At 34.8% G+C, this 14,810-nt stretch overlaps 1 protein-coding gene across 2 annotated transcripts in view; it reads right to left on the bottom strand.

Annotated features, from left to right (window-relative positions):
• esamb (endothelial cell adhesion molecule b) overlaps window positions 1–14,810 on the bottom strand; it is a 49,852-nt gene that overhangs the window by 19,468 nt on the left and 15,574 nt on the right. The window lies entirely within an intron of this gene.

Below are 14,810 nucleotides of genomic sequence, written 5' to 3'. Positions count from 1 at the left end.
CACACACACACACTTTTAAAACCCCTTCGGATCCCAAAAATCATGTACTAAAAAATGAATATGGTGATTCACAAGGCATTTCTTTCAGCAGTCCTGTGGGGAAAATGCATACATTGCATACAATATTTTTCTATGCATACAATGCAGTCTTACATTAGGAAAAACTATCCAAACATGTAGATGTTGTATGCTTTCATTTGATGGATTTAGTACAAAGTACTTCTCAAAAACTAGTTGATGTAATTAAAGTATTTAATGTGGTCCTCAATAAGCATTAAACAACAAGAGGTCAGAATGAATTGCCAATATAGTTGCCAACAAAGTGCAAGAAAACTGAATATATATATATATATATATATATATATATATATATACAGTATATATATAACTAAGTATAAAACAAAGTTAACTTGTTTATAAGGGAAAACAATCTATTGCTTGCATACAAAGCTTCCACTGAAGGAAACATGCTAACTGATACCCCGAGGAGACTAATTTAAGTACACCCTCTGTCAGGGATCACTCACAGGGCAGGAAGTCTCCTGAGCTGCTCAGCTGGAGGTGGATCAACTGATCCCAGCATTCCCAACTGTCCTGGTCAGCCAGTTTGGCGGTGGTTCCCTCACAGAGATAGACGTGGTGGTGGAGCTCTGCTGAGCTGAGCTGCTGCGCTGCACTGCTGCGCTGCACTGCTGCTATATTCCCTTTACTTTCAGCTTTAAACTGAATCCGCCTGTGACGTAAAGACGCCGACTTCTTGCTGCTCTCAAGCTGCTTTGTTATTGCTCATGAGACTGCGCCCATCTCTTTATTTTTTAATTTCTGTTGTGGATCTGGACTAGTAATCCTCCAACAAATCAATCTCAATCTTGTGACGCATTCCACTGGCTCACGTGAAACAAGTCAAGCTCAGCTGGACTTAAAGATGATGTAACCTACGGCTCCTTTGACAAGCGCTTTCACTGCTGAACTGCCTTCATTCATATTCTCACAGAAAGATAAACGGATCCGATGGGAAACTGATCTAAAACACAACCACATTCCTCATCATTTATTCTTATTCACCTCACAGGGGGAGCTATACATTAGTACAAGATCTCATTACCAAAATAATTTTTATACTTACTATAAATAATAATATCATTAGTACTCAACTGAAATGAGCAAATTTCATTTCTACATTATTATATTTGTTATATTATTATATTTATTTTATATTATTATATTTATAAATAATAATAATAAAAAGAACAAGTAATCTAAAGTAAAATCTATACAAATAATCTATAATATATTTATATTATAATTGTATTTTATATCCCATTATAATTATATATTATTACAATAATGCAATATAATAATTAATATAAACAATAATAATTATATATGTAATATTTTAAGAATTAACTTTTATTTAGCAAGGATGCATTAAATTGATCAAGTGACAATAAATAAATTTATAATGTTACAAAAGATTTCTATTTCAAATAAATTCTGTTCTTTTGAACTTTATATTCATCAAAGATTCCTGAAGAAAAAAATCCTGAAGATGCTGAAGATTCCATTATTATCAATTCAACATTGTAATGGCTGCCGAAAAGTCAGCTTTGCATATTTCAATATATTTCAATATTTCACAGTAATACTGTTTGTCAAGTATTTTTGATAAAAAATGCAGTCAGTAAGCATAAGAAACTTCTTTTAAAAACATTTAAAAATATTACCGACCTCAAAAACTGTACAATATATAGAACATAAATATGTAATTAAGATGAGAAAAAAGTGTATTTAAAACTTTCCTTGGATATTTAAATGAACAAAATTCACTTCACAGACTGTCTTATTCAATCATATTATTATCCAAAAACAGTATTGTACTTGTTTCTGTCTGCCAGATTTGTTTTGCACTTTGTCAACCTTTAATCTTTTTAGTGGTAAAAGCTCAGTCTTCCCCTTCGTCCCGGCCTGGGACTTTGGAAGGAGTGTAAGTAGGACATGTGTCGCCTGCATGGGCTCATGAAAGCAGCGTGCCGATGTGTGGCGGCTCTATGATGTGCTGCGCTCAGCAACTGTCTCTATGTGCCCAGGTTTATCCCTTACATTTCTGAGCCATGGTAGTTTATTAAATCAGGGAAAATCGTCCTTAATCCCATCCCTGGCTCCATCTGTGCTGCTCTAGACAGACACACGCAGCACCAAGGTGGAAAGCCTGACATGGACACCTTGATTCAAGGATTACCACGTGGCCACTCAACACACACATTTACATGCACGTACATTTACACATAAGAACAGACCTGATGAACTCATTTAGAAGTTCAGATCTTCATCCTGATGAAGAAGCTAGCAAGCTATGCACAGTTTGTACTGTTAAAACAATCAGCTGCTGTTGATTGACACTGACAATGAGCTCTGGGATTGATATAACATATAGTGCACAGTAGTACTGTGGACATTCAGAAGCTGAAGACTGGAGAAACTGCACAAAAGTAATGGGTGTGGGACATCTTTTGGAGACGTGTGGAAAATTTCACCCCCTAAAATTAAAAACCAAATGGAAATGGAGATCATAAATTACAGTACAGACTATTGCAATTACAATAGGCCTCCTAGTGAGGGCAGCACAATACTGCAAGATGAGAACAAAAAAGTAAGATGAGTTTTAGATGAACAGATTTAACAGGGTATATATCAATGCCACTGAGTCTCATGTGCATTCAATAGAATCCACATCAGATTGCAATCTATAAAGCAGATTTAAATCCACAGTCTTTAAAAATAAAGGTTCCAAAAGGGAGTTTTCAGAATGATGCCATAGAAGAACCATTTGGGTTCACCAAAGAAACTTTGCAGTGAACAGTTCTTAAAAGAATATTTTTTTCTTAGTGTGAAGAACATTTTAATAATCTAAAGAACTTTTTTCCACTATGTATAACCTTTTATATTATATTTTATATTTATATATTTAACCACTATATAATAACCTTTTGTACAATGGAAAGTTTCCATGAATGTTAAAGATACTTCACCGAATCATCAATGCCAATACATATCTTTTATTTGTAGTGTAGTGTACTTCAGTTTTATCACAAAATTGTATACAATATCATTTTAACAAACTGTACTATAAAAATAAATGAAAATGTACTGGTAATTTTCTGCCAATTAATTTGATCTATCAATTAATTTTTACAGACATTTCTGTTAACTGTAAAACACAATGCAATGCCATGCAAAATTCAAAATACAGGTAAAACACCTGTAAAAAAAAATCCATATGGAAAATTCCCTTATATTAATACATTACATTGTGCCCTATTTCTTACTGATTTTATTAGTGTATATAATTTAACTCAACAACTGAGTCAATTTGATTCATACTGTAAGTGATTTTGTTTTGTTTTCCTCAGCAAATCGGACTGATCCAATTCAACTTGAAAGAGAATTTGAAAGAGTTCTCAAGTTTACAGCTCACTGGAGGGGAATAACAACAAATGTCTGTTCCTCACACAAAGCTATCAAATAGCTTCAATAGATTTGCAATACAGAGGTGTGGACAGATGATGTTAGTATGGCATGAATACAGTAAAACAAAAAAGCTGTGTAAAGATTCTTTAGAATTCTCCTTTTGTGTTTTACAGAAAAACAACAGCATTCGGATTTGAATGACAAAGGAGTGAGTAATTAAGTACAAGATTCAAGTGCATTTATAGGCAACAACTAAGCTACAAGTAACTAACTTCATCATTGTCAATTTATAGGCCTACTCTAAAAGCAAAAGCTGAAAACCCATGGCACATTCCAGGTGCTCAAAAATAGGCAAGCAGCTTTTATCAAATGTCCTTCCTGAAATGTAAAAAAAAACAAAAAAAAAACCTTGAACCGAGTGTTGATAGGAGCCTACTCTCATTAAACAGAGACCCATTGTCTTCTAATATAATCTCCTCTTTTGCTTGTCTCTGGCTCACAGTGTTTGTCTGATAAAGCTTTAGCATGAGCGATCTGAGCTAGCCTTAAAATACCTGCTAATCTTGGGCAGCTGCACATCAGGAAGCACTTCTGAGGAATGGGCGAAGCTAGGGTGACCATACGTGCCATTTTCCCAGGACGCATCCTGGCCAGGATTTCTATATTGCCTAAAATATCTAGGTTTTGGCTTTGTTTGCGTACGTGCCACTTGGCCAGGACGCGTCCTGGGAAAATGGCACGTATGGTCACCCTAGGCGAAGCGACTCAAGTCTGATGAGTATGAGCGACCCTTCCCATTTGATTTCAGACTCTATTGTTAGGGGAACGCAGGGTTTAATTATCAGAGAGTTTATCTTGAGTGCTGAGAGTGAGGTCAGCGGTAGGCCTATATGGTGACACTGGGCAAATATATATGCTATCTCTCCTAGAGGAGGAGTTTGTGGGTTAAGCAAGAGTTTTCTGGCAGATGGCAATTGAAAAATAAACATTTGGTAAAGGTTCCTTTAAATAGGATTACATCAGTTTAATCTCTAGTGCTATTTTAAGCAATTTTCAGTGTGTTGTCACATCAAAGGACCTCTAAATCCCTGCAAGTTTAGATTGATTCTTCATGCATACATGGACACAGACAGGACTGTCATCAGGGGAGGACAATCAGGAACAGTGTCCTGGGTCTACCAAGGTCTTTTAGGTCATAGCCTACACATCCAGGCCCTATGAATTTTAGCAAAGGCCCAGGGCATAATATATTAGGTATTACCGACATTCTAACCACAATGGAACCTATTAAGTGACTGATTTGGAACACTTTACATACTGTAGGTAGAATCTCTGCATGCTACTAAAACAATGATTCACAGGCAAAGGGTATGATATGAGGGACTACTCTCACAATTGAGTTTGATGCTAGCATGTTGCTAAGCTAAAATTGTGATATACTAATAAGCATAACACATGATACAACCATGATTTCAGAACTCTTTGATGAATATAGTTAAAAAGAACATAATTTGTTTGAAATAGAAATCTTTTTTAATTATAAATGCCACTTTTGATCAATTTAATGCATCCTTGCTGAAGAAAAGTATTAATTTCTTGGGGGAAAAAAAACCTGACATACTGTCATCTTAGATTATTCACTAAGCCAATTGCAATGGATTCTGGGATTGCCCTGTTCATGAAAGATGCATGTCATGCAGCTGAACTTGACCAAAATGAGGGATATCAGAAGCTGGCTATCTTTTGAAACTGCCTTAAGGTCAGCAGTGCGCCTGTGATGACTTAAAATGCTGGCTACGTGGTCAGTTCACAAGTTTTGAGCAGAGCTTTTTCCCCTTTTCTCCTCCCAGCAATTCATACACTTTCATTCACACACACCCACACACCACTATAATAACTAATATTAATCTTCAAAAGAATACATTGTACAATGGAGGCCATATATTGTGACATGACATTATGGGAGAAGCTAAAACAGAACGACTGCAGGGCTGGCGAAAAACTTATCAGCCATAAATATGGTCTTAAATCAATGTGACCATTTTTTGCTCTCAGTCATCATGACCCAAGCTGTCAGCTGGCCTATCAGAGAAACCCAAACAACAGAAATAATACCAAAATATACGGAGAGTTAATAGACTCTACAAGTTCAGTCAATAACTGATCATAAAAACACGAGTAGACAGCCAGATATATAGATTTTCAATAAAACCTTTTAAGCAACATTACAAACGGTCTTGCTTTAAATAATCGGAGCTGCACCAAGATCATTATATTTGTTTACATGTCTGACTGCTCTGAAATTGGTGCACATGCTTTGTTTTGATTGGTGTATTGGTCCGGGAGAGCGCTTATAAATCTAAAGAGTGCTGCCTAGAGTGAGGAGAGCATCAATCAGCCTGAATGTGACAGTCCTGAAGTGCTCTCCATCTCTGCCACTCAAGTCCACGGGAAGAAAATGATGCCGTTCCACAAAGCTACTCTCTCCGTAGCCTCCGGCATATGGCCACAATCTCCTCCTACAAATCTGTGCAGAAAATATGAATCCATGTAACAGGCAGATGGATCGGGCTTGAATTATGTATAGAGCATGAGCTCAAGGAGAATTATTCCATAAGTCTAGCAGTCCGGCTGACGTGCAACATCAAAATCAGGCTCTGGTGAAGGAAAGTCAGGAGAGAAGATCATTACAGACTCTGTGGATGTGATTCACAAAAATAGGATTAGGGCTGGAGTCACAAAGGAAATTTAATGGCCATAAAAGGCTATCAGGAGAGATGAGGCGGCATGTTGCCTTGGGTCCTCAGTTATTATCCCCTAAAAAATTGCAGAGATGGTTTCATCAAAGTGTGCTCATAGTAAACTGTTGTACTTACTGATTTTGAGGTTGTTTGCTTTGCATTTATCTTTTTGTTTAAATAAACCTGAAAGCTTTGAAATCTGGGAAGGCAGTTACAGCGTAGGTTTGGACACAGATAAAAAAAAACACAACTGACATCCTGCAGGATCTTCATAACAATAAGGGGGAAAAGTAAAATATGGATAAGAATTCTTATCAGTGAATATTAATACTACAGAGATGATAGCAGACACTACCTGTTATTCATGAGTGTGTTGGGATCAGAATGTGTCAATGTGTAATGAAATTGGCTTTATTATACACCTTCCATCTGTCCGTCATGTAATCGTACACAGGTCTGTGAAGCTCGGCTCCAGGGTGGGCTGTCTGGATTATAAAAAGAACAAAAATAAAATCTAAACTAAATCACAGAAATCTTAAATCAGTCAGTCGTGGGCTGTGGGATAAATATTTAGATGTCAGCGAGGGGAATGGATGCACTCTTTTCATCTCTTGGATGTATAATTTCCAGGGAGATCAGACAGCTGTTATGGCAACCTCAGAGCTGACATCATCTTTCAAAGTTTGTGATGTTAATTAGGCCATTGTTCAATCAAATACTGAAAAAAAATGTTGGTATAGAAACAATTTTCACTCAGAAGTTGCTAGAAATTGCCAGAAACTTTTCAAATAATTACAAAGAAATGGCAAATTTTGAAGTAGAAGTAGAAAGTATTTTCTTTTAAAACATACTCCAATAATCTTTGTTTTATTGTCCTTGTTGTATATGGGTCATTCTACAGAATTGGTCCAAAGTTAAAAACGTCTTGAAAAAAATTTGTATTTTTCCAAAAATAAATTGTATGTATGCAAATTTTATAATGTCCAAGGTACACATTTCTAGTAATTGTGCAGTTAATTCTCATATTGTATTTTCAGAAAGTTTTGGAATATTTGTTCTCTCCCCAAATTTGTCACTACCGAAACACAGTAATAATAATTTAATTAGAAGTGTTATATTGACCTATTAAGATTTTGCTTACATCTACATTGTAAATATATATTTTTGCTATTTTATTAATTAATGTTAAGAGGTAAATCAATAACAATTACATTTTTAACAATATTTCAAGTGTAATTTATGAGATTTGTTGTATTTTGAATCCAATTTTTCCTTTGTAAAAGGCAAAAAGTTGATCACACTGATTTCAAAGTTAAGGATTCATTAGTTTGAATATACATTGAACCAAAAGCTACCATAACATCTTAGTTGATAATTCAGTATACTTTATTTTTGACAAAACATCTCATGTTTCGGTAGTGACTGCACATTTTCGGTTAATATTGAACCAAAAACTATCATAACATCTTAGTTGATAATTCAGTATACTTTATTTTTGACAAAACATCTCATGTTTCGGTAGTGACTGCACATTTTCGGTTGTGACAGTAATGCTTTGGTAGCGACCACATAACATTACAGAATTTTAACTTGCATACTAAACACTTCTAAAACATACTAAAATACTAAAAAGCTGCACTCAAATTTTGTTTATTGTCCCCAAATATGAGGATTATGTGTTCACTTTTGTCACTACCGAAACCATGATGACATGTTTCGGTTGTGACTGTTTCGGTAGTGACAATTTTAGATAGTTTTGAACTTTTGATCTCAAAGATGCTAATCAGCACATGGTTAGCTAGCACAGTTCTAAACAGTTGTACACACATAAAAATTAAATGATATGGAATAACTCCCAAAAAAGTGTGCTTAATTGCAGAAAAAAGGTGTTCGGTAGTGTCGTTCCTTAGAGTTACACACAGATTTTTCAGACTTTTGAACACATTTACCTCAAAATGATGGGCCTATCTACTCACCCTGTAGCTATGAGAGAGAGAGTGACACATAAATATGTCCTGATCATAAATGTAGGGGTGTAGTTCACTTCAGTCTCAACCAATGGACTAAAACATGCACTGTTTCTTTAGTGATATGGAAAATGCGGCACAGATTTTTTAACATAAAGTTTCATAATTTACAAAGAAAATATAAAATAAATATATTTTTTTGAACTTCACTTTTTAAAAGAATCAAAAAGATAATTTTAAAAGCAACAATGGAAAAAAATAAAAAATTAATTTCAATATCATTTTCATAAATTGAAATTAAGGGGTTAGGGTTCGGGGCAGCCACCTCCCAACTGAATGTATATATATATATGTATGTATGTATAAACACACATACGTGTAAGATTTTTGAGTTTTGAAAATGTCTGCTTACCAAGGCTGCATGTTTTTGGGGATCAAATTTACAGTAATATTGTGAAATAGTATTACAATTTCAGGGCTTGACAATAAGGACTGCCCGATGGCCCGGAGCCAGCGTGAAAGACGTTCGGGACAGTTGACGGACTTGTCACCGGCCTGCTCAGGCCAGTACTGCGTAGTCACGAAAGTTTATGATTTGCACGTGTTTTGTTTGTTTTTAAGTCTTGTTAATTTAAACATTCAAATGATTTTAAAGCATTCAAGCGCAAGAAGATGCAAAAGACAACTCCATTTAGTACTCACGTGCTATGTTCTGTGTGCACATAGAGAGCCGCGTCTCTGCGTAAAGGTATGTCAAAACACTCATTTAGGCGAGAATCCTCAAAAACAGTCGGTTATGTCTTTAAGTTTAATAACTTAAACAGGTGAGAAAGACATTGGATGTGTATCATTATATTTGATCTATGCATTGTGTCTTAAAGTGACGGCACCTATACTTAATATTAAATGTTATACTTAATATTTAACTTAATATTAAGCCCCGCCCCCAAAAAAGATAAGAAAATCACTCACTGCTCTTGACTGAATAACGTTTGTAGCTTTAACAATGGTTAATCTATATTTAATTTATACAGTGAAGAATTTGCAATGTTATTTTACTTTTTATTATTAATTTCTGGACCTGAACACATACAAAGAAGCACTGTTAAATATGTATCTTTGTTCTGTTTATTTATTTGTGCTATTACTTGTAATTTGTTCATTTGTTCTTATTTACCGACTGTTCACTTGTCTTTAATAATGTTTCAACTTTATATTTATTAGGCTAGTAGTTTTTGCTGTGGAAATTGGAATCAAGAATTGTACAATTTAACTGGTATTTAAAATTTTGGTATCATATAAGTTTATTTGTTAGAATACAGTACAAAATAGTCACTCAAGCTGGCAAGCATACAAGTTTACACTACTGTTTAAAAGTTTGGGTAGATTTTTTAAATGTTTTTGTCAGAAGTCTCTTATGCTCATCAAGGCTGCATTTATAAAGTAAAAACGGTAATAGTGTGAAGTATTTTTACAATTTAAAATAACTTTTTTATTTAATATATTTTAAATATTTTTTTTTTCCTGTGATGGCAGCAGCCAGTACTCTAGTCTAATCTATCAGGCTAGCAGTTTTTGCTGTGGTATCGAAATTGTAATTGAGAATTGTAAATTTCACTGGTAGTGAAAATTTTGGTATCATATAGCCTAAGCTTCTTTGTTAGAATTCAAGGTAACATGGGTCAAAAACAACGATAACAACTATTTTATTTTTTTGTGGCAGGGACAGTGAAAATGTTGGCAGGGCAAGTAAAAATTTCAACCACTGGCCCAACCGGGCCAGTAGAAAACATCCTTAGCATTGAGCCCTGAATTTAAAATAACTTTCTATTTTAATATAAAATGTAATTGATTCAACTGATGGCAATTTTCCGCAGTCAGTCTTCAGTGTCATTCTTTCTCCAGAAACATTTCTTATTATTATCATTGTTGAAAACAGTTGTGCTGCTTAAAATTTTAAATATTTTATATATTTAAATATTTTTTATAGTTTAAATAATATGTGAAAATGCGATGCATTTTTTCAGGGTTCTTTGATGAGCAGAAAGTTCAAATTAACAGTGTTTATTTAAAATATAAAACTTTTGTAACCTTACGAATGTCTTTACTGTCAATTTTGATCTATTTAATACATCCTCCTAAGTTTTAAAAATCTTATAGAGCCAAACTTTTGAACAGTAGTGTCAGTCTGCTGGAGAAATGAAAGACAAGGATGACTGATTAAAACAACAAAAGTGATCCATGTGAAATCTATTTAAAAGGATAGCACAATTTTTATACAAGTGCAAGTTTGACATATGGCTCACAAACAAAACTAAAATGCTTGATCTGACCTAGAAGAAGAGGAGGGCCGTTGGGAGCTGGGATGAATGCAAGAAGTCTGTGCCTAAATCCCACAGGGCTGCCCCGCACAGCTGTGGGACAGAGTGGACCCCGTGCTGAGGCTCAGGTGTTTTATACAGTTGCCAAGCAAGAGCTGAGGAGCTCAAAGCTAGCATGCAGAACATGGAGCGTTTCGTCATGTGCTCCAATGGAGAGCAGGAAAAATGTCAAAATATGGTCACATCCCAATATGAAACCCACAGTAGACCATCGGCCTTCATTTGTTGCCATTACTAGAATGCTCTCCAGGGATGGGAATTTGGATAACATATGGTGAGCAACACAGTCCTATGAGATTAAATAAAATTTAAACAACATTTTGTAATTTTTGGATATATAAACACTATCAACATAATGCAAAACAGTAGCTAGCAAGCTTAGAAGTTTACACTATACTGTTTAAAAGTTTGGGTAGATTTTTTTATGTTTTTGACAGAAGTCTCTTATGCTCAGCAAGGCTGCATTTATAAAGTAAAAACTGTAAAAATGTGAAGTATTTTTACAATTTAAAATAAGTTTTGTATTTTAATATATTTTTAAATAATATTTTTTTTCCCATGTGATGGCAAAACTGAATTTTCAGCAGCCATAACTCTAGTCTTCAGTTTCACATGATCCTTCAGAAATCATAATAATTTGCAAAAACATTTCACATTAAAAGTATTGAAAACAGTTGTGCTTCTTAATATGTTGTTGCGATATTATTTTATGTGATATTAATAATTTTGTTTTAAGTTGCGATACATTTTTTCCCCGGGATTCTTAAATAAAAATGTCAAAGGGAAGCATTTATTTGAAACAGAATTTTTGTAACATGATAAATGTGCCACTTTGATCAATTTAATGCTTCCTTGCTGAATAAAAGTATTCATTTATTAAAAAAAATACTTCATCTGTTCTGATAGAAGATGCATCACTTGGCCAGAGAACTGGGATGATGGGCTAATGAAAAATGATGAGTCATTGTGAATCCATATTGTTTTAAATCATTAGTCTGACCTGAACATGTGGCCCATTTTAAGAATGTATTAAGAGTCTTAAAGTTTAAAGTGACACAAATTTTAAATGGTCAGCTAAGTTTTGAAATAAAACATAAACAGTTTTATGTTGAAAGGGAATCTTCAACCATAATGCATAGCATAGCATAGCATTTTCACATATGATGTCTCTCGTCACACTGCCCTTTTATGACTTGTGTCACGGCTGCAGTGATCAGTAATCATTCAAAAGGTCAGCAGCAAGCAGGTTCAAATTTGACTGCACTGGGAAACACAGACGCAAATCAGGTGAAGAGGCTTTTACAGGAGTTGAGAAACACATTAATGCGAGGACCCTAAATCTTTTGTTTTGCTTCTGGAGACACATACTGCCTTTTGATGATAAACCATAGGAATGAGCTTGGAAGATGAATGAATCTTATTAAATACTTGACATGTTTATGACTGTGCTGAAAAGACAGGTCAGGATGCCCAGAGCGAGGCATATTGCCACAGTGCTTTGCAGTTATACAAACAAAATGAAGTATAAAACTAACAGGCCAATTTTACACACCACATTTGCTAGCCTGTTGACAATACAATTAGGAATAAATTAGGACTGCTATCATGATGAGTTCTGAAAACAAATTACTGTAATTGTGTGACTTCCGAGGGTAGGCAAAATTAGCAGACTCATTTATTAAGATATCAAATAAAGGGTATGAGTTTGTTTGCATAATTTATCAACATACGTTTTTGGCTAAGTAAATTGTACCAAATGTTACTTACGGCTCTTGTGTACACTAGTATATCTTTTAAAATAAATTACACTCCATATGCACTTTTGGTAACATGTTAGATTAGGGAACACTATTAACTAGTTGCTTATTAGCATGCATATTACTAGCATATTGACTGTTTATCAGTACTTATAAAGCACATATTAATGATTACATACTTATTCTGCATGACCATATTCTAGATCCAAATCGCAAAGGCGATAAATCGCGATTAGGCAGAAGCTACAATTGTCATGCGTATATCTTTCAGTGAAGCACGGTTCTGTGATAAACCTCAATCCGAAGGCCAGAGGGCGCTCTTGTGCGGAAACTCCAAATACACCCTGCAGAAGAAATCAGGAAGGCGGTTGCTGAATAAACAGAAGATTTAACTGCTTTCATTGATTCAACGTGACTAATAAACACACGACTACGACAATATATGGTTTATCTGAGTTTGTCTTATTATAATGTTTATTATAATAAAGTATATAATAATGCAATGCTAATCGACATAGCCTTTATCACTGCTTAGAACACTATGAAATATGTTGCGTGCCTTATTCTGTATAAGAAGCCACATCATCTCACAGAAGGATTTACTTCAAACACTCGACTGACGTTATGAAGTGAGTTTGGAGTAAAACATGTTATTAAATGTGGTATTTTCAAGTGCTTTCAGATGGAGCAGCATTTACGACACAGAGCCGTAGTTCACTGAGAAGCTACGCAAACAGCTTTCATAATCGCAGAACGATTTCTTCGATTTCATTATCGCGCGATTATATCGTCTGCGATTATGAACGCGATTTTGCATTGTCAGTGAACTACGGCTCTGTGTAGTAAATGCTGCTCCATCTGAAAGCACGTGATAGAGATTTACTACTGATTACAGAACCGGCTTTACTGACAATATGTGCATGACAATCACATTCGATTAATCGTGCACATATTGTCAGTATGTGCATGACAATATGTGCACGATTAATCGAATGTGATTGTCATGCACATATTGTCAGTATGTGCATGACAATCACATTCGATTAATCGTGCATCCCCATACCTAAACTTAACAACTACAACAACTTACATACTGTCAATAAGCGGCAAATTAGGATTTTAAATCACTCTTAATAAAGTGTCACCCACTTAAAAATGCTGTTCTTTTGAACTTTATAATCATCAAAGAATCCTGAAAAAAACATATTTAGGCAGCACAACTGTTTACAACATTGAAAATAATAAGAAATGTTTTTGAGCATCAAATCAGCAAATTAGAATTATTTCTGAAGGATCATGTGACACTGAAGACTGAAGTAATGATGCTGAAAATTCAGCTTTGCCATTACAGAAATAAATTACTTTTATTTTAAATATATTAAAATACAAAACAGTTATTTTAAATTGTAACAATATTTTGCAATATTAATGTTTTACTGTATTCTTAATAAAACAAAGGCAGCATGGTGAGCACTGGTGACTTCTTCCAAAAACATTTAAAAAATATTACAGACCCTAAACTTTTAAACAGTAGTGTAAAGATGATATTCATATAACATAAAACAGGCTGCTGTTTTGCTGGATCCTACTAGTTATAAGTTGTTTGCTACTATCCTTGTATCACATGAAATTCGAATCATCAGATAAGAATGTCACATATTTCTTCATCCTGTCACATTATCCATAATACATTACTGCAAGACGTGCACAACATGCAAATATTTAAACAAAACAGCCTTCACCCTTCACACTGAAGGAGCCACACAACTGTCACACTGAGCTGTGTTTTAATCTGTCAGCAGATACAGACACTAGCAAAGACTGAATCAGGACAGGGTGGCACAGGATACGTTTCCCTCCTCGAACTGTCACACACATTATTTAGTTAGTACACTAAGATATTCAGCTAACACACAGTACACCAATCACAGAAAGGTCTCCCTAGAGCAAACCTGAGGTTAAATGCTTTGCTCAAGGGCACAACAGTAATAGGTTTCCTCGTAAACACATACATTGCCTGGACATGGAAACAAACCTGGGACCAAAGTACGCAATGTGTCGATAAGAAAATGATCTGAATATTGGTCAGTGCCATGAGCTTATTCAAATGTAAAACTTTCTGCCACTGATATCAAATTAGAACCTGTTACTGTTTAAATGATAAGCTTACAAATATGAACTACTGCATTATGCTCAAACACAAGACTGCAACACTGTCTCAGACTGAAGGAATCTGCTGAAATGAGAAAGATAATGAGAAAGAACCAAATCGCGACGAGTAACTTTACGTTAACCGTTGTTCATGTGAACTCAAAGACTGATGCTTTGTATATAGATATTTGTGGGTGGCTGTTTGTTGTTTCGCCTATCAATTCGTGTCAATAAAGTATAATAGGGTAAACCCTGTATAGTGATTTATCCTATTTAGTGCTTGCATAAAGCAAGTAGTGCATACACTTGTAGCTGTTATGTATCTTTGTAAGACATTGTAAGCCG

This window comes from Sinocyclocheilus anshuiensis, unplaced genomic scaffold (genome assembly GCF_001515605.1).
Source record: "Sinocyclocheilus anshuiensis isolate Anshui unplaced genomic scaffold, SAMN03320099.WGS_v1.1 scaffold891, whole genome shotgun sequence".
Taxonomy (NCBI): Eukaryota; Metazoa; Chordata; class Actinopteri; order Cypriniformes; family Cyprinidae; genus Sinocyclocheilus; species Sinocyclocheilus anshuiensis.
The sequence above is the reverse complement of the archived record's forward strand: the minus strand, read 5'-3'. Positions and strand labels throughout refer to the sequence as shown.